Source organism: Brachyistius frenatus, unplaced genomic scaffold (genome assembly GCF_029030835.1).
Source record: "Brachyistius frenatus isolate BFR_SWC_R1_liver_20210118 unplaced genomic scaffold, ASM2903083v1 Contig_189, whole genome shotgun sequence".
Lineage (NCBI taxonomy): Eukaryota > Metazoa > Chordata > Actinopteri > Embiotocidae > Brachyistius > Brachyistius frenatus.
The window spans coordinates 117,757-140,714 of NW_027210788.1; the positions used below are offsets into that span (position 1 = coordinate 117,757).

General features: G+C 42.4%; 1 protein-coding gene across 5 annotated transcripts in view; it reads right to left on the reverse strand.

Annotated features, from left to right (window-relative positions):
• The window catches only part of slc8a2b (solute carrier family 8 member 2b), a 106,819-nt gene extending 98,972 nt beyond the window's left edge, over positions 1 to 7,847 (reverse strand). For all 5 annotated transcript variants that reach the window (XM_069718275.1, XM_069718277.1, XM_069718272.1 and 2 more), the window contains exon 1: positions 7,617 to 7,847. The gene's annotated coding sequence lies outside the window, so the exon portion shown is untranslated. The remainder of the gene's footprint in view (positions 1 to 7,616) is intronic.
• Between the last annotated feature and the right edge of the window lie 15,111 nt (positions 7,848 to 22,958).

Here is a 22,958-nt window from a genome sequence, read left to right on the forward strand (position 1 = left end):
AGAGATGGATGTGAGCACGAGGAGGAAGGGAAAGAAAGAGGGATACATGTATAAGTGATAAAGTGGAGAAAAAGGCTCAGCAAACAGCAGAAACATATACAAATTCAATGGAAATAAATATAAAATGAGAGAGAAACAGATACAGCAGAAGGAGAGAGAGGGACGATCGAGGTTAACTGTTGAGGAGAAGGAGGAAGTTTGAAGAGACACATGGTTGGATGCAAGAAGAGGCGGAGCTTCACCATTTAAAGTCACCGAGACACCCGACAATAAGGCTCACGGTGGAGTTCATCCCATAATGGAACAATAAGAAACACACAAAACGCACATCTTCCCGGGATGTGTGTGTGTGTGTGTGTGTGTGTGTGTGTGTGTGTGTGTGTGTGTGTGTGTGTGTGTGTGTGTGTGTGTGTGTGTGTGTGTGTGTGTGTGTGTGTGTGTGTGTGTGTTTACGGACCCTATAAACACACACACATCTGATGAGAGTAATTCCTGAGTGAGTTTTATAGCAGAACTGAGGAGCTGCTTCTCAGCAGGTGGCAACTGCAGCAGTTATTCTCCTCTACTACACACACACACACACACACACACACACACACACACACACACACACACACACACACACACACACACACACACACACACACACACACACACACACACACACACACACACACACACTATAGTCACATCATCAATGAAACACAGATGCAGCAAAACAGCCCTCCATCCTCGTCCATCTGCTGCAGTTCGTGAGAAGTTTGTGAAATCTGTATCTTTATCTCGTAGCTCGCTTCATGTTGCATCGGACCATCTGCGTGGCCTCGTATATGAGATTAGAGGTGCTGGTGGTGCAGCAGCAGAGCTGGAGACTGCTGCTGCACCACATTAAAACTGTTCAACCAGTGAACGCTTGCGTGACTTTTATTGTAAAGCAGCGACAGGAAACGCAGTTTATTTGTCAACAGGCACCGTCACTAAAACACATCTACGAAACAAGACAGCCAGATTTTTTTTTTTGGTTTGTTTGTCTGCTGGTAAATTTTAACTAATGCATTTTATTATAATTTGTTTTGCCTTCTGGTTAGCCCTCCGTCCACAGCATAAAACAGCTTATTTTTTTGCTCCGCACAGACTAAGAGAAAAGAGCGATACTGGAAAACTACATAATGTATTTATTGCTCCTTATGCTGAGTACGTCTGGCTCTGCTATGACTGTGTGTGTGTAGAGATACGGTTACAGCAAAGGCTACAGTTACAGATGTGCTTGTTTTTGGATATACTGTACAGCAGTTGTACTTCGCCAACTCTTCACTTCTCCGAACGACATCACGGTGACGTACCTCAGGATTTAAAACGACCCGATTCTTCCATCGGATGTAATCGTCACCGCAGAGGCTCAAAAATGTAACAGCGTTGCAACGCACAGTAAACGTTCGCCGTTTGGTAACCATAAAAACCATGTCGAACATTGTAGCCATGGTTACGGCCACAATCAGGGGATGCCCAGAGCTATGATCACCCATTAATGTAGACATAAGACATCCGACTCCAGTTTTAATCATCCATGGAAGCAGTGTAAAGAACCTGGTTAATTATCGTCAGTATCATCTTAACATTTTTCTAGAAGTGATACTGATTTGCAGCCGAGTGAAAATACTCGCTGGGAGCTGTAGTCCTAAGAACGTTTTTCTTTTTGAAGATCTGGTGCAGCAGAACAACCTCGTATCACACCTAAAGCTTTAATACATTGGTCAGTCCACAGCAGCATACTGTGCCTGAGCATTAAAACGATGTGGTTATGATTAGGAAAACAAAACACAGCGGTTACAATCAGGCAAAGAACCAAACCTCTTCAAAAGAAAATCCACGTTGCTTCCTCACAGACTCAAATGTTGATCCAGCCAACCTACCTTCCCATGCGGACTTTAGCACCACATGACCTTTGTCACATGACCTGCCTCTCCCTCCCCTGGTTATCCATGCGTGCACTTATCACACCGCTGCGAGGCACAAAGCGAGACTGACATGACGTCCCCTCGTGGGCTGACATGCTTTGATGTGAGCAGAAACAAGCTGCGACAACACTGACAAGTCAACATGGCCGCTAAACGTCTGCTCACTTCCACATCCACTCGTTACGCGGCTTCATTATCACCGACACCGACTCTCGTTTGTGTCCAACTGATGAATGCGAGAACAACATTTCACCTCTGGTTTTGATCCCAACCAGCTCCTGAGGGACGTACCTGCCTCTGTAGTTGTTTGATGCTCCACAATGTTTACCGGCTGCTCTGCTGTTTGAAACTATTTACGAAGCTAAATTTGGGAGTAGAGCCTCAGTCTCTGGTGATAAGTCTTTTCCCATTTTACAGCGTCACTTTGTTTCTTCAGGGTCATTCGACAGGTTACTATAAAAAGTTTAAAAAAAATCAAAACAAATATTGGCCACACATGATTTGAAATGAACTGAAAAGATTCAAGTTTTGAGCTGGTAAAATCCCCGAACCGTGAAAAGATGGATGAGACATCGACGGGTGTGTCCTGTACAGCTGGGACCACAGTCACCATGGAAACCAATCGGTAACACACGACACCGTCATGGATTAAAATGCACATGGACAGGTCCGTCTGAAGTTTACCAACGAACACCTGCAGGATTCAGAGAAGGCTTGGAGAAGGTGATGTGGTCAGAGGAGAACAACATCCAGCTCTTTGGCATCAACTGGACTCGCTGTGTTTGGAGGAAGAGAAAAGCTGACTATAACCCAGAGAACACCGTCCCCACCGTCCCCACCGTCCCCACTGTCCCCACCGTCCCCACCGTCCAGCATTGAGGTGGAAACATTACGCTTTGGGGGTGTTTCTCTGCTGAGGGGACAGGACGACTTCGCCGCATCGAGGGGAGGACAGACGGGGCCACGTACCGGGACATCTTGGGGGACAACCACCTTCCCTCAGCCGGGACACTGAAGACGGGTTGTGGACGAGTCTTCCAGCACGACAGTGACCCAAAACCTACGGCCGAGGCCGATGTCTTCTCTCTCCACAGCTTTGTTTGTCTGATTTCTACCTGTTTTCCAATCTCAAATGTCATCTCCTGAAGGAGGCTCTGTTTGTCTGTTTACCTGTTGGTCCTCAGTAAATCTCCCAGTTTTTATTTATTTCTTACCGATCACACTGAACTGGGGGGTGTATGGATTAGAAAGGATCATACTGTTTGCTCATTTACAGGACTTGTTTGCTGCTCGCCAACATCTCACATAACACCGATCCAATTTCTTCCACACTCGAGGAAGCGATGCATCTCTTTGCAGCACCCCCACTTTCTTTTAAATTGAACAGTTTCCCCAAAGTGAGGGAGCTTCCAGATGTCCTCTCTCTAAATGTTAACTCTCTGTCTGTCTGTCAATCCCCTTGTCTCTGTTTATATGATCCTTAGCAACCCCCTCCCTCTTCACTCCATTCAGAGAAGAAATCAACCGGATCATTTGTGTAATTAAAAACTGTGAAAAGAGGCTATAATGAGAGGCTGGCAGTACAGAAACAGCCCCGTATGTATCCCACAAGACTCATCAGACAGAGGAGGGGGGGCGGGGAGGGAAGGAGGAGGACCTGGAGTCATGAAGGAAGATGGAGAATGAGGTGCTGAGACAAAAAGAAGATCGAGGAGAGAAGGAAGGTTACTTGGAAATAGAGGAGACATGTTTGTTTGTGTGATCTTAATGTGGTTTTGTGTATCGTACAATCACAAATCCCTCCAGAGGTTCTGCTTGAAGTAATTTGTAGATTCTGTTTACTTCCAGGGAGGTTGTGGGTTGAGGCAGCTTGCTTGTTATTTGAAAGGTTGTTTAAAAAAAAAAAATATATATATATATATATATATATATAAAACGAGGTCGTTTTTAGTGTCTTGGTTTGAAGAACTAAGCTGAAAAAAGATCTAATCGGTTTTGAAAAACAAATCTCACATTGTAAGGCCGCAACTATTTTCTAAATGAACTAAATGATCTGTTGGCCAATAAAATGGTAGAAAACAAGGAAAATCCTTATACCTTATAAAGTTATTTTTTTCAAAGGTCTAAAACCCATGTTTCATTTAGTCTAAAATAAAAGACCACAAAACGCAGTTAATTCTCACATTTAAAAAAAATCGGAATTGCTTTTTGCTGGAAAGATTACGATTGGCTGACTGTGAATTGTCGAATTAATCAACCAACTAACGACTGCGGCTGTGGGCTTTTAAATTACCACAACAAAATTGCTCAACACATCCCTGTACTGAAACGAAACAAGGGGATGCAACGTATGTGACATATGCAAGTTGTTTCCTATGTGACGTACGTTAAATACATTAAGTAAAATACAGCGTTGACTTTTGGTTTCTCAGCGGCGTCCTTTGAAAGTCGTGTCACATGACTTCCTTCTATGATCCTGGTGTATTTACTACAACCAAATGAAGTCGCCATAAACTAAAATATAGATAGTTTTACGTCCCTGTCGAAGGAACAGCTTGACACGTCAGATTCTTCTGAGGTAATATGAGCATACTTTTAGACATTATAACAAATGGCCGTTGCTGCTGTTTCCCGGTGAGTTTGATTTCTGAATGATGTGAGATACATTTTCAGTTTGTTTTTGTTTTTTAAAATCACAAACTATTCATATTTGATGATCTTCTGGATGATTCTGCAGCCCAAACCTTTTAAGACATGCTTTTTTCTCCCTCCCCCCCTCATTTCATTCATTTAATAGCATCAAGTGTTACTACAACAACATAAAAGGTTTGATGATGTGGCTTTTCTGCTAAATCATAAGAGTGGAAAGACAAATATTTAGTTTTATCTAGCATTGCTAGATTTGGACCATAACAGCCGAGCTGGGAAGTAAAGTGTTGCGTAACGCTGCTCTGCTTCATCAGAGCTGCTCAGCAACCAACAGCATTGGGTTACGGTTATATGCCAGAGCTTTTCCCAAGTGTAATTTGTAAATGTATGAGTGTGAGGTGGGGCGGTGATGAAACAGCAGCACAAAACCCCCCCGGGTAAAAAATAAATTTAAAAAAAAAAGGTTAAAGGGTGCAGAGGACAGGAGGAACATAGGTCTCAGTGTGTGTAGGTGGCTGGGAATAAGATGACCTGCTAAATGCCTTGTAGTTGTGAAATGTAATACAAGAAGGAAATGAGGATGTAGGGAAGAAGGAGAGGCCGAGCGACTGGTGGGGGGAAGGAGGGGGTAGAGTGGAAAAGAGAGAGAGCTGGGAGATAATGGAGGGGAGGAAGAGAGAGAGAGGAAGGAGGGGCGTTAATGAATAATCCATCAGCCCGTATATAGCAGTGTTTGGATATTACCCAGAAGACACCAGAAATGTTATTGGAGTTATCCAAAGGGGTTGTATGAGCAAATATCAAACCTTAAAATGACAGCTAGACAAACAGTCTCATCATGCCACATGCTCTCCAAGGATGAACTATAGAAGATGAAGAGCACAATGTCACGAAAGAGACTCCCAACTAATCCGAAAAACATCCCCTCAGGGACATGTAGCCCTTATGTATTTAATGACATTAACTCCCCCCCCCCCCAACATAGATCTCTGTTGTTTCTTGAGCTGCTGATGCATCTCCAGCTGCACAGCCTTTTCCCTTTGAAGATGGGGGGAGGAAGGGGGGTTATATAAAGTGAGGCAGAAGGGATCTGAGGAAGCCTATGGTGCAGGGAAAACAAGGGAAGCCCAAGAAAAACTGCAGAGACACACAGAGAGAGAGAGAGAGAGAGAGAGAGGGAGGAAAAGCCCTGGGAAGTCCCGCTGCAGGAGGAGGATCCCCACGTCTCCGTCCACAAGCCTGCAGGCTGCAGTCGGCTGTTGTAACCGACTCCCTCATTTAAAAACTACAGCAGGACTTCACACCGAATGCATAGACTATTTTACATGTATAATCAATTGATGTGCATTCCTCTCTGTGGTCCCATTTAGATCTGCCTCATGCTTATACAGAGCTGAAATCACACAGAGGGTAAATAAAGAAATAAGCAGAGGACATGAAGGCATACAAACCCACACAATACGGATGATTTCAAACGCCACACGTGCAACCTATATTGCACTTCTGATCAAACAAATCAGTTGTGAATAATATTTTCCAGAGTATGGTGCTTTATGGGGCTTTTCAGTTCACATGAAGATGAAAACGAGCGTTTTGTGCAGGTTTTCTCGGTCAATTAAATCGCTGAAAAAGAACATGGAGTCTGGCGGATAACGCAGGGTGGAGGTGGCGATCACGGTTTGATGAATTGTGCTCGGGCGACGCGAGGGTGGAGGCGCAGCCCACCACCAACCCAAGCAGAGACTGTCCGCTCGGACAGACAGAGCACTCTGCTGCGTCAAAGTTGACGCAAAAAAAACACGGGAGGAAGCCGGAAAATGGGTGACGCCGTTTTCAAAAATAAAAGCATAAAGAGTGTACGACTTGGTTTTCGAGAGGGATGTGGATAAATGAGGAGCAGCAACCATCTACAATGAAAGTACAAACCTAAAGAGGGAATATAATGGATTTACCTAAAGCCAGTTTACAGCCTCGTGCGCAGCTCGTGCCCCTTCCTCTAACTCCTGCTCGGCAGCACAGCTTTATTTTGAAAGATAAACCAAAGGCGTACGTTGTTTTCTTTACTAACCTGACACCGGTTTCTGCAGCCAAGAGGTGCAGTGCCAAAAGAGATTTACTACTACAACCTCACGCTGTCTCACCAATCAAACAACAGCACCAAAATGCACACATCAAAGCTACATTTGGGTTTATATCACGATTTAAAAAATTTAAAAAAAAAAAATTCAATGGAAACCAGAATCAGAAAATCCATTTATGTGATTTTTAACTTTTCCTCCGCATTAATGAAGGCAGTTCCAGCACTAAATGTCACAGTGAGTGTTGGTGATCCTCGATCAAAACACACACACACACACACACACACACACACACACACACACACACACACACACACACACACACACACACACACACACACACACACACACACTCCCGGGGCTCCGCGGGCTCCCTGCGGGGTCAACACAAGACAGAAACGCTCATTAAACCGAGTGGCTGTTTGGGATGATAGCGAAAGGCCGGAGGGCTTAATGTAGTCTGTGTGCATCTCACACAAATCCCCGCAACCTCTTCAGCATTTCACTCACGTACCTAAAAAACTTCACGGGAACACGGGGACACAAAAGAGGCTTCTGGCACGGACGAGGAAACGGGATCCTGGCTGGATAGATACTGCCAATACAGTCCCTCAAAATCTTTCCGGAGATGATGACAATTGACTATCAAAGCGCAGGTTTCTTTTTTTTGGCACGTTTAGAGACAGACATTACACATTTTTTTGGTCATCGAATATTACCAGACTATTATAACCAGAATATTTGCTTGATTTAAAGCGATAACAACACTTTCAATGCAGCTGCACATGGTCGCACGGCCAGAAGGAGCAGCCACCGGTGCCCGCATGGAGCTGGACGCGCACATGATAGAGGCAAGTGCGCACAACAAGCGCGCACACACGCTGCAGGCTACATAAACAGAGCAGAACTGTAAAAGGACATGTTTTCCTACCTTTCTGTTCTCAGTGCCAGCCTTCACTCGAAGCAGTGCGCATAGTATCTGCTGTTGGTGTGAAAGGCTGGATGGAGAAGACCGGATGGAGAAGACTGGATGGAGAAGACTGGATGGAGAAGACTGGATGGAGAAGACTGCCCTCGCTGCTGCGCTCGGCGGATCCGTTCCCGCTGCTCGACTCTCTCTCTCTCACCCCGATACTCTCAACAAACTGCACACATACACACGCTGGCGCTCCCCCTCCCCGCGGTCCCTCACACACACACACACACACACACACACACACACGCACACGCACAGCGCACAGCCGGGCGGGGTGCCGAGGAGCGCGGCTTGTCCTCGGGGGCGCGGATGGATGTAGACGAAAATGTGCCGAGGAAGAAGAGAGAAGAGATGAAGGACATATGCCTAGGAGGAAAAAAAAAAGTAACAAAAAAAACAATTCCTAAAGAAAAGGAGAAGAGGACATGAACAGAAGGAAAATCAATATAAGGATGGATGAAATTAAAGGTGGGCGATGAGAACCACGGAAGCAAAGAGAAGATATAGAGAAGAAATCAAGAAATTAATTTAAGGATTAAAATTTGAGATTAAAAAGAAAGGAGATGAGGGAGAAAGGGCGGGAAAGGAGGGGAAGAAAGTAATAAATGACACGAGAGGAGTGGTTAAATGAAAGCAGATCAAGAAACGAATGTAATGACATTTAAAAAAAATAAGAAACCGACGAGCAGGAGGGGAAAAAAAACAAGGAGCAAATAGAAAATTGTAACTGGGTGGCTCACATCCTCGATAATCTCCTGCCTGTTGTCTAATATTAGACATCATATTATACATTATTATACTACAGTTTGTCATTTCCTCGATTAATCAAATAACTGCAGAGGAGGGGGCGCGGTGGTGCGTTTGGGGTGCAGGAGAGTGAAGTGCTGGAGGGATGGAGGGAGAGGGTGGGGTGGGTGGGTGGGGGCACCAGAGGAGGGCGCATTTGTCAAAAGTATCGAGCAGGGCCAATTACTTAGCCAGTGTGCGACGGTTCGGGCTCCGCACAGACTGCCTGCTGACCAAGCAGTCAGGAAACCCAGTCGGTCAATCAGTCCGTCTCTACGCAGACACGCTGCGCAAAATCCATTCAGTTGGAGTGTATCGGTTTTAGAGACACTTCACCATGCACAATGTACTCGTCCTCCCCCTCTAAACATCCCCCTTTTCTTTTCTTTTCTTTTATTCCAAGCTTGTCGATCCTTTCTGTATTTTACTTTACAACAGCCTCCTTTCATTGCTCGTGAATGGCACAATTTCTATTTCTAGTTTTTCCATTTCAAATTATTCTCCACACAGCTACAGACTCGATCACAGTCTGCACCTTTAAAAAAAAAAAAAAAAATTTGTTTCTAAATGTCAATATAGTCAAAAATATCCTCATTTTCATGTTATATATGTTAATGTGGACATTAAGATGTTATTGATAAACGTAATGAAGAATAACACACTAACTGGACACTCTGAATTTAAATGGAAAATATGTTTTATTTTGAAGGCCTATGTTGAATAAAGTTGTTTCGCCTCTTTTAAAATGACTTAATCTTAAATTACATATAATGTCAGAGGGTTTCTGTCCACGTTGAGGTTTTGCAGATGCAACAGTTTTAATGAGATATCACTAAAAAGCCACTGTCGGCATTAACAACGTTTACCCGCCATAAACAAGGCGAGTTGGCCATCAACCGTCATTCCTTCACACACTGTGTCTCCACTGGTGGATGTTAACTGTTAGTTCTGCTTCAGTTTCGCCAAAAGTTCCATCGTGTTTTCAGTTTCATTCCACTTCACGCTAAAATAGTTTGAAACGACCTTCTTTGTCCTCTAATGTTGAAGTTGATGGCAGACTTTACGCTTCGGTGACTCACTGTACCATCTGGTGGTACAAAGTGGTATTACAAAACAGGGCAGCCAAGGGGGGGGCTCGCTGGGTAGAATCACAGACTGTGGTCAATAGATATCTCTGCAACACATAGCAAACACTTATCATTTAAAGAATATACCTTTTTTCTTAATGACAGACATTTTGCTAATAATGATGGCCAGTTACATTAAATGTATGAAAGGTGTGAAAGGGAACCAACATGCACAAAAGCAATTCAAATTATTTAACATTTATTAATGTCACCCTGCAGCATTTAGAAAACTACCATTAACTACAAAATGAGAGAGAATACGTTGGTTAGAAGGCCCTTGTTTGACCTCTGACCTCTGTAAATCTTACCCCTCAACACACAAACACACACACACACACACACACACACACACACACACACACACACACACACACACACACACACACACACACACACACACACACACACACACACACACACACACACACACACACACAAGCTCGAGCATCTTAACGCCAAAAATTGTTAACCTTTGGCATCTGGATCTACTAATTATTCCATATGTCCCAACAGGATCTACTTCACACACAGTAGGTACATGAAATGCATGTGAAAAAAAAACAACACACAAACACACACACACACACACACACACACACACACACACACACACACACACACACACACACACACACACACACACACACACACATAAACACATAAACGCAAACAGTGAATTAAAGCACAGAATCCCCCTGCTTCCATGCAGATGTATGACGTGATGTATCACATGAACATCCTGGCATGTGAGGAGCTGGGCAGTCAAGCCATAGTGGCATTTATGCAAATGAGCACAGGCAGCAGTTGAAGATTTCTCTATAAATAACATTGTTTATCATTAAATCATGCAGAGCAGAGGAGGAGGGAGCACAGACAGAGAGGCGTCATGTGCAATAACTGTTCATTTATTCTAGCATCAGATGCAAAGTGAAGACTAGCTTTTATGTCTCTGGGTTAAATAAGTTATTGTATACTGGTAATGAAAATCCCTAACAAACACATTGAAGCAGGTACAGACTCCCCGTGTTGGATAACTTGGTATTCAGTCCTATTTCTTCAAAGACGTTTTTGACTTTCATAATAGGAAGAGCACGTTACACATAATAATAAACATGTCTCTGTTCTATTCAAATGTACCAGCTACAGCGAGCCAGCATGCACAAACTAAATGATTAGACTTGTCTGGACTGATTATTACCCTCACATGCATAGATAATAGTTTGTCCCTCCTGAACAGGCTTTTATAAGATAAATGTTTACTGAAATTTTCTCATAAAAAAAACAACAACATCAAACATTTAAAAAAAAAAAACAGAAATCACCCTCTAGTGATTTATGCACTAAAACTCTTGTGTGACTGGGCGGTCCAATTTTGGGACGTGACAACAATTAATTGTATGCACATAACTACAAATGTTGTTACGCAAATAAATACTGATAATCCGAAATTAGAAAACCTGGCAAAAGACTGCTATGAGCATCTCGTCTCAAGCACGCATGTGTGGCATTTCTGTGTTTGAATTGACGTGTTGATTCTTCATGCGATATCCACATTTTTCCACCAGTTAAGGACCATTTATATCAAAAAAATTCAACATCATGTTAAAATATTAATAACACTTCATCAAGGTGAAACCATGCAGAATAAAAGTCATTAAACTCAATCATTAAGCAAAGCTTTAGGTTTGCACTAATTATTAGACATTTCTTTCAACAATCTCTTTCTATTCTTTCTCTTTTTTTCTTTCAGGTGAACGAACCCAGTTGTTTGAGCGGGTGAGTGTTTGCAAACCAAAATCACAAAAATAACACATATCAGCAGATCCATCCGACACATCCAACCTTCAGGGGACACAAACACGCGATTAAAACCACAGCAGATTGACCGAAATGTCAGCGCACACATGCTCAGCCCGCCGCTACCAGCACAGCACACAAAGAGACACACCTACAAACATACACAGACACACACATCCAAAAATAACACGCTTCAGCACACAATGAGAAGACCTGACACACGCTCACACACATGGGTTCATAAAGAGACGGGCTTATATAATCACAAAGCCAATCACACACACACACACACACACACACACACACACACACACACACACACACACACACACACACACACACACACACACACACACACACACACACACACACACACACGAAATAGAGCAGCTGAGGTGTGGTGGTACCTGAGGTGGACTCTGGCAGCAGATCAACATCCTGACTTCAGCATGTTTTTGTGGCGCTGTGGCGATCCACTGCCTCCACTCAGCTGGAAACAAGAAAAAAAACAACAATGAGCAGGTCAGCAGCTGATCTGACTGCAGTTACATTAGTTTGGAGTCAAATCATTGAAGTCAGATCATTTCACAAACGCACAATATTGTGCACCACCTTAAAATTCTGACACATCTGGAAAGTGAAATCCAAACTTGTGTACTAGAATATTTCTCTTTTATTGAAGTAGAGAGTGGAGAGATCAAATGGTTCTGTTTCCTGTATGATTCAACTTTCAGGTATATTATCATGAGAAACAATCAGGTTTTCTTTAACTAATTAGACATAAGTAAAGTAATTACATAATAACTAATTATATCATAAATAAAGTAGGTACACATATTTAACCCACATTTTTTTCTCTTTCGACAAAGATAACATAATTTTTCTTGTGTTTTATGTCGAGATTTGAATTATATAAGTGTCTGTTTTTCATCGGTTGCATTATGGTAATCATACAACCAAACCCCAACACAATGCAGCAATGTCGATATATTCCTACCCTGTTTTTTCTCATAAATTGACACTTTCTGCTATTTGCCATTGAGCTGTGAGGCACATGGAAGGCTCGCTGCTGTTTCTTAGTGCTGAAAAGCAATTTGTTCAGCCGCAGAAATTATGGCAAAATTGAACTTTTCTCCAGCAACAGATGGTGAAATCTTTTCCATCGCAGCAGGCGGTTCTACGATCCGAATACTTGCAGTATTACCGCCTCAGAGGCTTATAATTGGCAACCAGACATCCTCTACCTCAGCCTCACTCAAACCACCCAAACTCCTTCATGTTCCATGAAATCTAAGTCAGATCAGCCTTAAGATGCTTTTTTGTTGTTGTTGTTGCTTTGAATCTGTTTTTCTCTTCCTGTCTCACACACACAAAACAACATACACAAACCACTCTGGGACAGAAGACATTAAAGTGTAATAAGTGGCATGATAGCAGGTGTGAGTAGGCGGATGGAGATTTGTCCATAAAAAAAGAAAACAAGTAAAAGGACAGAGAAGACGAGGTAGATGGACACAGAGAGAGAAATAAAGGAGAGACAGAAAGAAAGAAAATTTGATTTAAAACAGCAGAAAATAGGACATTGATGTAAAAAGGGAGGGGAAGTTCAAAGAGAAAGAAATCATCACTGACTCTTATTGGAAATCATTAAATTGACCCTCCTGCTGTGTCCGGGTGGAGGAGAACAAATAAAGCTCGCTGTGGAGTGTTTGACATTCAGCGCTTCATCATCAGGAAATCTCCGCATTTGTTTTCTTTTCAGCTTCGGGGCATGTTGGCATGACCTCAGAGCAATTTCCACGACAGGCCTCAAAGTCGTTTGGACCGAGTGGAGGTTCACAGCTCATATGAATGAAGAATAAAGGAGCTGCATGTTCATTTCTACTGTGAAAGTCTGGAGACTATATTACTACAGTTTGGCATCTAAAAATCTCAACAGCGTATTTTTCCATTTAAATACCAGCAGATCAGTTGGCAAGTAACAAGATTTTAATTTTGAGGAACACTAACCAATACTGCTGATGGAAGACATTCTTCTATTAAGTCACATGTAAATGACATTTAAAGCTTAAATTGGTATAAATGTCTTTGCAAACTTACATTAACAGCAGTTAAGTAAAATATTTATAATTCTACCAGTAGAAATTGCTGTAATGAGGAATACAAATTCAGTTCAATCTTCATTACAGTAAGATCCCATCTGGGAAATTTAGTTGCAGCATAAAAGCCAGACGGGTGAACAGTGAACTACAGAGACTGATCTCTGTCTGAGAGCACAGATAAGGTAGGTAGGTAGTTACTTTATTAATCCCCAAGGGGACATTTTTTTTTCACTACAGCAGCATTTATAGATACAGGAAAGCAGTAAAATAACAGTAAAAAATATTAAATATAAAAATGCACAGTATATACAATAAAATAAGATAGAATAATTAAATTAAATTAAAAGTAACTAAACAATAGTGCAAAGTTTTAATACAATTATAGAAAAATAAAAGGACTTTATTTTGTGAACTGATGCAACACACACATACCCGAGAGGAACATGCAACCTCCACACAGAGGCCAAAGCCAGCTACCAACGTCAAACCCCTGCAGGACCTCATCACACTTTGGCAACAGTACACACAAATCTGACTGAAATCATTTATTGCAAGAGTTGAAGAGTGGATCCTCCTGTCCAAAACAACTAAAACATAATGTGTCCTGTGGGATTGCCCTGGTTTGAACAGACACTATTGTCTGTCAGAAAGGCAGACATTCACTAGAGCAACACATCCAGTACAGAGCAGGACCACACCTGATGAATGTGCCAGCCTTATATGGACTGACGGTGTTAACAGTGCTGATCAGTGGTTCACAACCTCAGAGGCCGAGACACCGTTTCAAATTAAAGGATACCTTTACAAGATTTCAAACAAGGTTGAAAAAAAAATAGAAATTTACATATTCTGTGGCACAAATTACATTGTTTTATTCACAATCTTATAAAATACTGGACAGTCGAAAAAAAAAAAAAGAATCTCAGACTTTTGGTTGAACTGCTCTCAACTGACATTCATACACAACCTGTGACGAGGCAGAGGGCTTCATTCAGCGCCACGAAGTGTTGGAAAGCACTGATGTGGAAGAGATAAGCTCGCCATGAACTACAATAACCTGTGAATTTCAGCTTTCGCTTGACAAGGATGAACTTAAGCACATGCGATACCTTTAAATGAGGTCAGGCAGAGCTTTGCACGACACACTGCTTTGCATTTATTATACGCTTATGGATTTTCTGTCTGGTTTCATGCTTTTACTGTCCGGAAATCTCACTGCTTTAACACAATTTTTCTCATCAAATTGTTCTACTTCAGTGTAGCCATCAGCGGGGAAGCGTGTGTGAAAAATGTTGGTCCCGGCAATTTATCACAGGAAAATGGTTTTATTGATTTTGAACTTCAGTCGTGTTTGGACTTGAAAAAAGTTGCTATATGACTCATGCCGAGCTCAGGTAGAAACAGCAAAAGCTCTGAGTTTAGTTTGGGTACATGTATTTAGATTTCTAGGAAGGGAGTGAGGTGAGAAGGAGGAAAGTTGATAATGAAGGGAATGAGAGTGTGAAAGAAAAGATTGAAGAAGAGGGAGGAGAAGGGGAAAGCAATGATGAAGAGAAGAGGGAAGATTGGTTGAGACAGAGTTTAGTGAAAATTCAAACGTCAGGAGGGGAGAACAATGGAAAACAAACCAGAGAAGAGAAAATGGATTTGAAGAAACTGCAGAGGGAGAAAATTGTGATAACAAGGCAAGAAAAGGAGAAAACATATGGAAGGAAATGTTAAGCAAATGTGCGGAAGAGCAAACAACATGTGGAGGATGAGGTGAAATCGTGTAGTGAAGGCAATAAGGCAATGAGTGTGTATCAGTGTGACGATGGAGTCATCACTCTCTCTTCAAACCTGAGTCGGCACCTCGCTGTCATCAGTATCAGAGACACGATGAGCTGAGCGAGACGGACAGAGGGCACGCACACCGTGAACAACACACTGACACTTTTCAACAGTAATGACAGGGCTGTCGTGTGTGTGTGTGTGTGTGTGTGTGTGTGTGTGTGTGTGTGTGTGTGTGTGTGTGTGTGTGTGTGTGTGTGTGTGTGTGTGTGTGTGTGTGTGTGTGTGTGTGTGTGTGTGTGTGTGTGTGTGTGTGTGTGTGCGTGCTTACACTTGCATGAATTCATACCGTCATCCTGTATCCTGTCACATCTCCCTTGTAAAGCGTGTCTTCTGCACACCGGCAGGCTAAAAATGGAAATAGGAAAGGAACAGGACAAAGAACAGAGCAGGAGATAAAAATCAGGGCCGGAGGAGGAGAAATGCTGGCAGATATAAGAGTGCTGCAAAGAGGCCGGCATCCCTGAAATGAATTTATGGATTTCAAAAAGACACCTTTTCATATGTCAGTGAGGATGAAGGATAAATAGGAAAGAATGTAAATCCATTGTAAGTCACACTGATGTTCAAACAGAAACCATTTTAACGGTTAATACACTACATTTGATGGATTATAATGACTTGGTTTTTGGCGCTGGCTTTGCCGTGTAGTATTAGTGTTAGTGTTTCCAGGCATCGAGGGAAGACCTTTGTCTTGTCAACTGGTAAACAAGAGGAAGGTCGTCAGCTCATCTTAACCCCAGTGTTTAATTTTCTCTCCTTCCAATAAGCTGACATCAACCCTGCAGGCTTCTTTTTCCCTTTGCAGCATCCAACACCAACTATTGTTCACTGCAGTCAGAGACACTCACTTCAATGAATCCGCTAACCAAGTTAGCAATAAGGAGGAGTTCAGATATGGATTTTTCTGCCAAATGAGCAACCATAAACTAAGTTTGAGAACAGTATTTTCTAGACATCAGACAAACTGCAATCATGAGCTGATCACAAATCTCCCAAAAAACCTCCAAGGCACCGTGTGCAAAATAAGATATTTATATTTATCTGGGGCATTTGCAAGAAAACTCAAGTTTTCAATTTATACAAAAGAGATTCAGCAGCAAAAATCATGTCACCAGCAGTAGAAGGAGGCAGAAGCAGCACAGCAGCAGAGATTTAGCTGAGACTCTGACATGACATCCAGCGATCCTCCGCGTGAACTCAGCTGGATTCGATAAGTAGCTCTTAAGTGGACTCCCTCCTCGTGGTATCCCTCGGAGACCTCTGGTCTCTGTGTGAGTTACTGACAGATGAGAGAGGACACACGTCGGAGAGCTGTGGTTTCATAACACGCTGCTGCTCCTTGATGAGCTCGGTGCATATGACTGAGCTCTCTACGTCCAATTAGCATGCCATTATCCAGAATCAGAGAGAATCCAATGACACACACTCTCTCATTAATCCTCTCATATCTGCCACCCGAAGCACAGACGAGTGTTTTCACTGGAGTGCAGGATAACATATTTTCTTTGTCTAACTCAGTGACCGTAAGATGCCTGACTTGGTTTCAATTTGTCTCTTTTGACCTGGAAACAGTAGAAACAGCCGCCGTGTGCACGAGTGGTGTTAAAAGACAAAAGGAAACCATGTGATGGGTCCATTAAATCCAGTCACATCACTGACTCTCTGGTTAACTATCTGCTGATGAAAGAAAATTGGGGATTCAGCTTTTGTCAGCTACGCTCCAAAGCTGTAGAACAAACTACCGAATTTCCCCACTGTGGGATTAATAAAGTCAATCTTATCTTATCTTATCTTACCTGCAGATATCAGGGAAGCTGATCAGTTAATAATTTTAAAAGAAAGCTCAAAACATATCTCTTTACTTTAGCCTTTAACTCGCTACTCTTGAAGCTCTTTTGCACTTGCCTGCACTTTAACTACCGCACCTTTAAAATTCTTATTTTATATTTTAACTCTATTTGTGCATATTACCTGTTCTTATATGCATTTTATTTCTTTTCTATATTTCTAAATGTACCTTTATGTCATTTTCTTGCTGTAAAGCACTTTGAGCTGCATTTCTTATATGAAAGGTGCCATACAAATAAAGTTTATTATTATTATTACTTACTGTAGAGTAGTTAACACACCAAGTTAACTAAAACTTTGTATGAGAGGATGAATAAATGATGAGGTCGAAGTTTAGAGGGAAATAAAAGGGAGAGATAAAGCCACATTAGCATGCATCGTTTGCCTGTGGCTGTGTCCCAAATCCTGTACTTACACTTACTATTTTTAGTGTGTTCACACCGTCAAGTATGGCAGCATGCAGTGTGCTACGAGTACGTAGATGATGCAACCAAAATCGGAAAAAAAAAATTGAGTAGGAAACGCTGGACTCTTGTCATGATGCCGTAGTGGAAAGGGAGGGACCACCGACTGAAGGAAGCTGCAGCTTTAAAAGGCCGCACTATAAAAGTGTTTATTTCTCATTAAGTACCAATAAACTGCTGTTGAACAGAAGCCATCAGTATGTTTATCAGGCTTGTTAAACAGAGGGCAAGAAAACGCGCTCATTTCTCTGACGTCACTCACTACTGACGTCGGTGTACTAACATGTAGGTGCACTAACAGAAGTGCAGCCTGTGCTTAATCATGTGATGGCGTCATTTCATTGAGTGGAGATGTTTGCGTCTCTGCGAGGGCGTTCTATTCTGTACTTCCTCCCCTGTTTGCTCGTATCTCCGTGGGCTCGGTGAAGTGGAGCCGTTCAGCCTCAAGAGGAGCACAGATTTGGGGATTTTCAACTCACTCCGACTGTTCGCATCCTCTCTTTTCATCACTTCGTATTCAATCACACTCGCTCTAAAACTAAGCTGTTTGTTTTGAAATGCGGAGAAGAATCCTGCATCTGTGTCTGCAGCAGTTATTCAGCCTGGAGCTGCAGCTGATGAACACTTCAGGCCTACTTTTGTGAGTCAAAACAACAAAAACGATCAGTACGTTATTTAATCAGTTTGAAAATCGACTGCTCGGAGACACGACGACTTCCTGTCTGTCTCTGGTATGAAAAGGGGATTCTTTCTCTTCTGACCTGCTTTTCACCCCCATTGAATTCAGGTTAATACTAATCTCCTTAAAAAGCAACTTGTACCGAGACATTAGAAAAGACTCTCCTCTCTACTTCCTCCAACATTAAAGTGATTTTGTCTGCTAGACAGTTTAATGCCTTGAAAGTTTAGTTACATAATTTCACTCCTGGATTAATTAAGCAAAGCTCCTGGATGACAGATGAAGGTACAAATCCTGCCTTTGGCTCCGACCATCTGGTCCTGTGGAGTTTTACATCATGTCTGTCTGTGTAGTACTGAGGTAATGCTGATTGTTTGAGGCGGAAGGTTTACTAAGCTGAAAAGTACAGTTTCATAAGTGTGGGTGTTCAATGTGAAGTAGAAGTGAAGGTCAGTGACCCAACAAGACAAACAATTTATCCTAAATCAAACATAAATGACTCTTTGATGCCTTTGAGAGGTGAAAATCAATAATGTGATGTTGCTCTGACTCGGGAAGGTTGTGTTGCATTTCTACTAATTTTGTTTGCTGACCACAGTATGATATAAATCTGTCGATGGAAGTAATGAACTTTTTTTATTACCCCAGTTCAGCCACCGTGAGGTGCATTCCCAGCAAACACTAGCAATTATTAATTTGATTACTCGGAGGAGAAAAACCTAATTCGTCACTATTTCGGGTTGCTTAGGTTGAAAACAAAAGAAGCGGCAGAGCAAAATGAGCAGAGATGAAAGTGTCGAGCTGGTCCTCCTTATCAAACTATTACCTTACTATTACCAGACGAGATGAGTTACAGTACAACTCTGTCAAATTATAACGAGGCTCCGCTATTAATCAGGGAACCTTTTCCGAGGTCCAAACACGGTCGAGCATGTTCAAGTAACAGACACGTATTTCCTCGGGATGCTCTTGCACTCGACGACCCTCCAGGCTTTCTGTTCTGTGTCCATATAACATTTTTTCTCAGAAAAGCTGAATACCAATATCTGCTGATTCTGATATTTCCTCAGGATTGGAAGGATATTTTACTGCAGCCGCCAACATGCAGGGAAGCACACGCTGCAGCCAAGTTGCAAAGAAAATCATTCCTTTGCTGACAAATATTTCCACTCATACAATGAAGAGAAAATGAGGCTTTGAAATGGTGAACAAAAACCTGCAAAAACCTCCATACAAGAACATCATCCGTCCAATGAGTATATATTTACCCATCAGCCCAGCGGAGGATACCGTGTCAGTGTCACGTTTTGCCTCGTGTGCGAAAAGTACATACATGTATGACCGGAGGTCCTGTGATGGAGAACAAAGAGTGATGACGACCGTATGGGAGGTCAGGGGGTGATTGGATGGAACAAACACAGGAAATGTCAGAGCAGGTTTCCCCACTAATTGACAGGTTGGCGGTTTAATACCTGACTCTTCCTGTCCACATGATGAAGTGTCCCTGGGCAACACGCTGAACCTTAAATTGCTCCTGACAGCAGACGAGCACCTCCCACGTCAGCCACCAGAAGCTGTGCGAGTGTGTGTGGGAGAACGGGTGAATGGGAAACACTGTTCAGCGCTTTGTAGACTTCTGAAGGTGAAAAGGCACCAAGTGCAGACCGTTTAAATTAAGTACGTATGTAACATGCATTTGTAAAAAAATTTTTTTTTAATGTTTTCTTATTGTGTGCTTACCTTTAATTCCATAACTGTGTTTCTATGCTGCTGTGATGATTTAACTTCCCCACCATGTGATTTATAAAGTCTTATCTGCTTGCCTGTTGTAGGTTTGAACTTCTTTATCTCCGGTTTTGTATGGACAGCAGATAAATCTGAGAGGTTGTCAGATGATTACTGGGAAAGAAGAAAGTTTCAGTTTTTGAACTGTTTTCTCTGCTCTTTCTTTTTTTTAGCTGAGATATTGGATCATTTGAATATTAATTGAAATGGGCGAAGTTCAGATGAAAAAAAACAAAACACTGGTGGAGCTGGAAACAACTCAGACATCTGAAACGGGTTTTTGTACGACATCAGAAGACAAACTGATTAGAAACCATTCGTTTGATCCTGGTTTTAAAAGCTTGTTATGTTAATCCATTGTGTCAAATTTTCTTTAAATCTAAAGCTGTCAGATAAATGTAGTGGAGTAGAAAAGAACAATATTTCCCCCCCTGAAATGTTGTGAAATGGAAGTGTGAAGTAGCATCAAATGGAAATCTCCAAGCAGAAGTACCTTAAAATACTACTTTCAGTTAGAATAATGACTCAATATTTGCATCTAAATTACATACAGAAGGAATCTATATGTTGTGCATCTTAACAGATAGTTAATGACCGAGGCTAAATGCTTATTGTTGGTTTTAGAAGAGGACTCATTGGCAGCAGGTTTACTGAGTCCGTACCTCCCGGTTACTGGAGCTTGAATACTTATACACAGACTGTTTGGTATTTCACACGTACTCCAGAATGAGTCCAATGTGCTTCTACAAAGAAGTGTCATGCAACTATTTTCATTTTGATAAACAAGTATTGGAGCCAACACCGGTTTGCACCTGTGTGTGTGTGTGTGTGTGTGTGTGTGTGTGTGTGTGTGTGTGTGTGTGTGTGTGTGTGTGTGTGTGTGTGTGTGTGTGTGTGTGTGTGTGTGTGTGTGTTGTCACAATTAGTGCCTCAGTCAGCAAGTTTCTTTGTTATTATAAGAATTTATACTGTTTCCAGTGTGGCTCTGTGGCCTCGTGAACAAAAGACACTGAGGGCAAAATGGCAGGTATGGATTTTATTTGGATGAATTATAGATTAATCCCAGCATGGAAATGGTCTTGGGTATTAAAATCTGTGTGTGTGTGTGTGTGTGTGTGTGTGTGTGTGTGTGTGTGTGTGTGTGTGTGTGTGTGTGTGTGTGTGTGTGTGTGTGTGTGTGTGTGTGTGTGTGTGTGTGTGTTGTTGTTAGTTATGGGCTCAGTGGAGCACTTCACTCTCATTCTGTAACCCTTGGAGAGACACACACACACACACACACACACACACACACACACACACACACACACACACACACACACACACACACACACACACACACCTATAAATGCACCAGCTCATTTATAATTCATATAAATATTGTATCGTAAACACAGTCAATATCAATGCGCCTGCCTCTTACGCTCAGGGGCTCTAACTCTGCTCACTTCCATTTCATGAGCAGTTTGTATGATTATAAAATCTATCCCGGTGTTTTAGTGAAATCTGTATCTGTTTCTGCTGTGCCTGGTTTTATCAGGGCGTGTCAGGGGAGCTGCACGGAGCAGCTGCAGGAGGTTCCCTCGCCTGCTGGAGGTTACTGCTCTCACAACTGCCTTAGAGCCACAGCGCCATCTGCTGGTCACACAAATACCCCTCCGTCCCCCCCTCTCACACCCCCTCGTCTTAGACAGTAGACAGACTGTGTTGTTGTCAGCGGTTTCATTTCAAATTTGAGCTTCTTTTCTTTCCTCCTACTCTTTAACTGACTCATACCTCACCATCTTCTTCTCTCCCATAGTTTCTTCTTATTATCTGTTGTCTCCATTCAGTTCCTTCGCTCGCGTAGTTTCTCTTCTTTCTTTTCCAGATGTCCCGTCATGGAGCTGCATGTCTCTGTCCTTCGATTGTCGTCTCCACCAACAGTTCTTCTCTTCTATCTCTATGCTGTCCTTTTCTCTCTCTGCTCTCCTCTCACCCCAACCGGTTGAGGCAGATGCTCCGCCCACCCCTGAGCCTGGTTCTGTTAACAGATGCTCCGCCCACCCCTGAGCCTGGTTCTGTTAACAGAAGCTCCGCCCACCTCTGATCCTGGTTCTGTTAACAGATGCTCCGCCCACCTCTGAGCCTGGTTCTGTTAACAGAAGCTCCGCCCACCTCTGATCCTGGTTCTGTTAACAGAAGCTCCGCCCACCTCTGATCCTGGTTCTGTTAACAGAAGCTCTGCCCACCCCTGAGCCTGGTTCTGTTAACAGATGCTCCGCCCACCTCTGATCCTGGTTCTGATCTGAGCCTGGTTCTGTTAACAGAAGCTCCGCCCACCTCTGAGCCTGGTTCTGTCGGAGGTTTCTTCCTGTTAAAGGGAGTTTTTCTTCCCTCTGTTGGAGGTTTTTCTCCCTTAAAGAGGAGTATTTTTTTTTCCTCCTATCTTACGTGGGAATTGTTGAATTGTTGGGTTTCTCTGTATAATATTGTAAAGTCTCGCTGTAAGGACTTTAATGTGTTAAGTGCCATGAAATAACTTGTGTTGTGATTTGGCGCTATATAAATAAAGTTGAATTGAAAATTTGAAGCGTGAAGGATTAATAATAGTTTTAAATTTGTCTCCAGGAGGTCACAAGATAAATCTGAGGAGCCATAAAGTGGTTTCCAGCATGAGAAAGAAAGTTGACATATCTACACTACAAAACGCCAAATGAGACAATCTGAAAACAACTAATGAATGAGGTTGCATGGAGACATTGCTTCACTGCATTCGAGTACAGTGAGTCTTGCTTGAATGGACTTTTATGTGTGTCAGCACTTCTGGGGAAAAATAAATAAACAACAACAAAAAATAGAGTCACTCTTTGACCTACAGTTTGCTGGTGATGCAACAT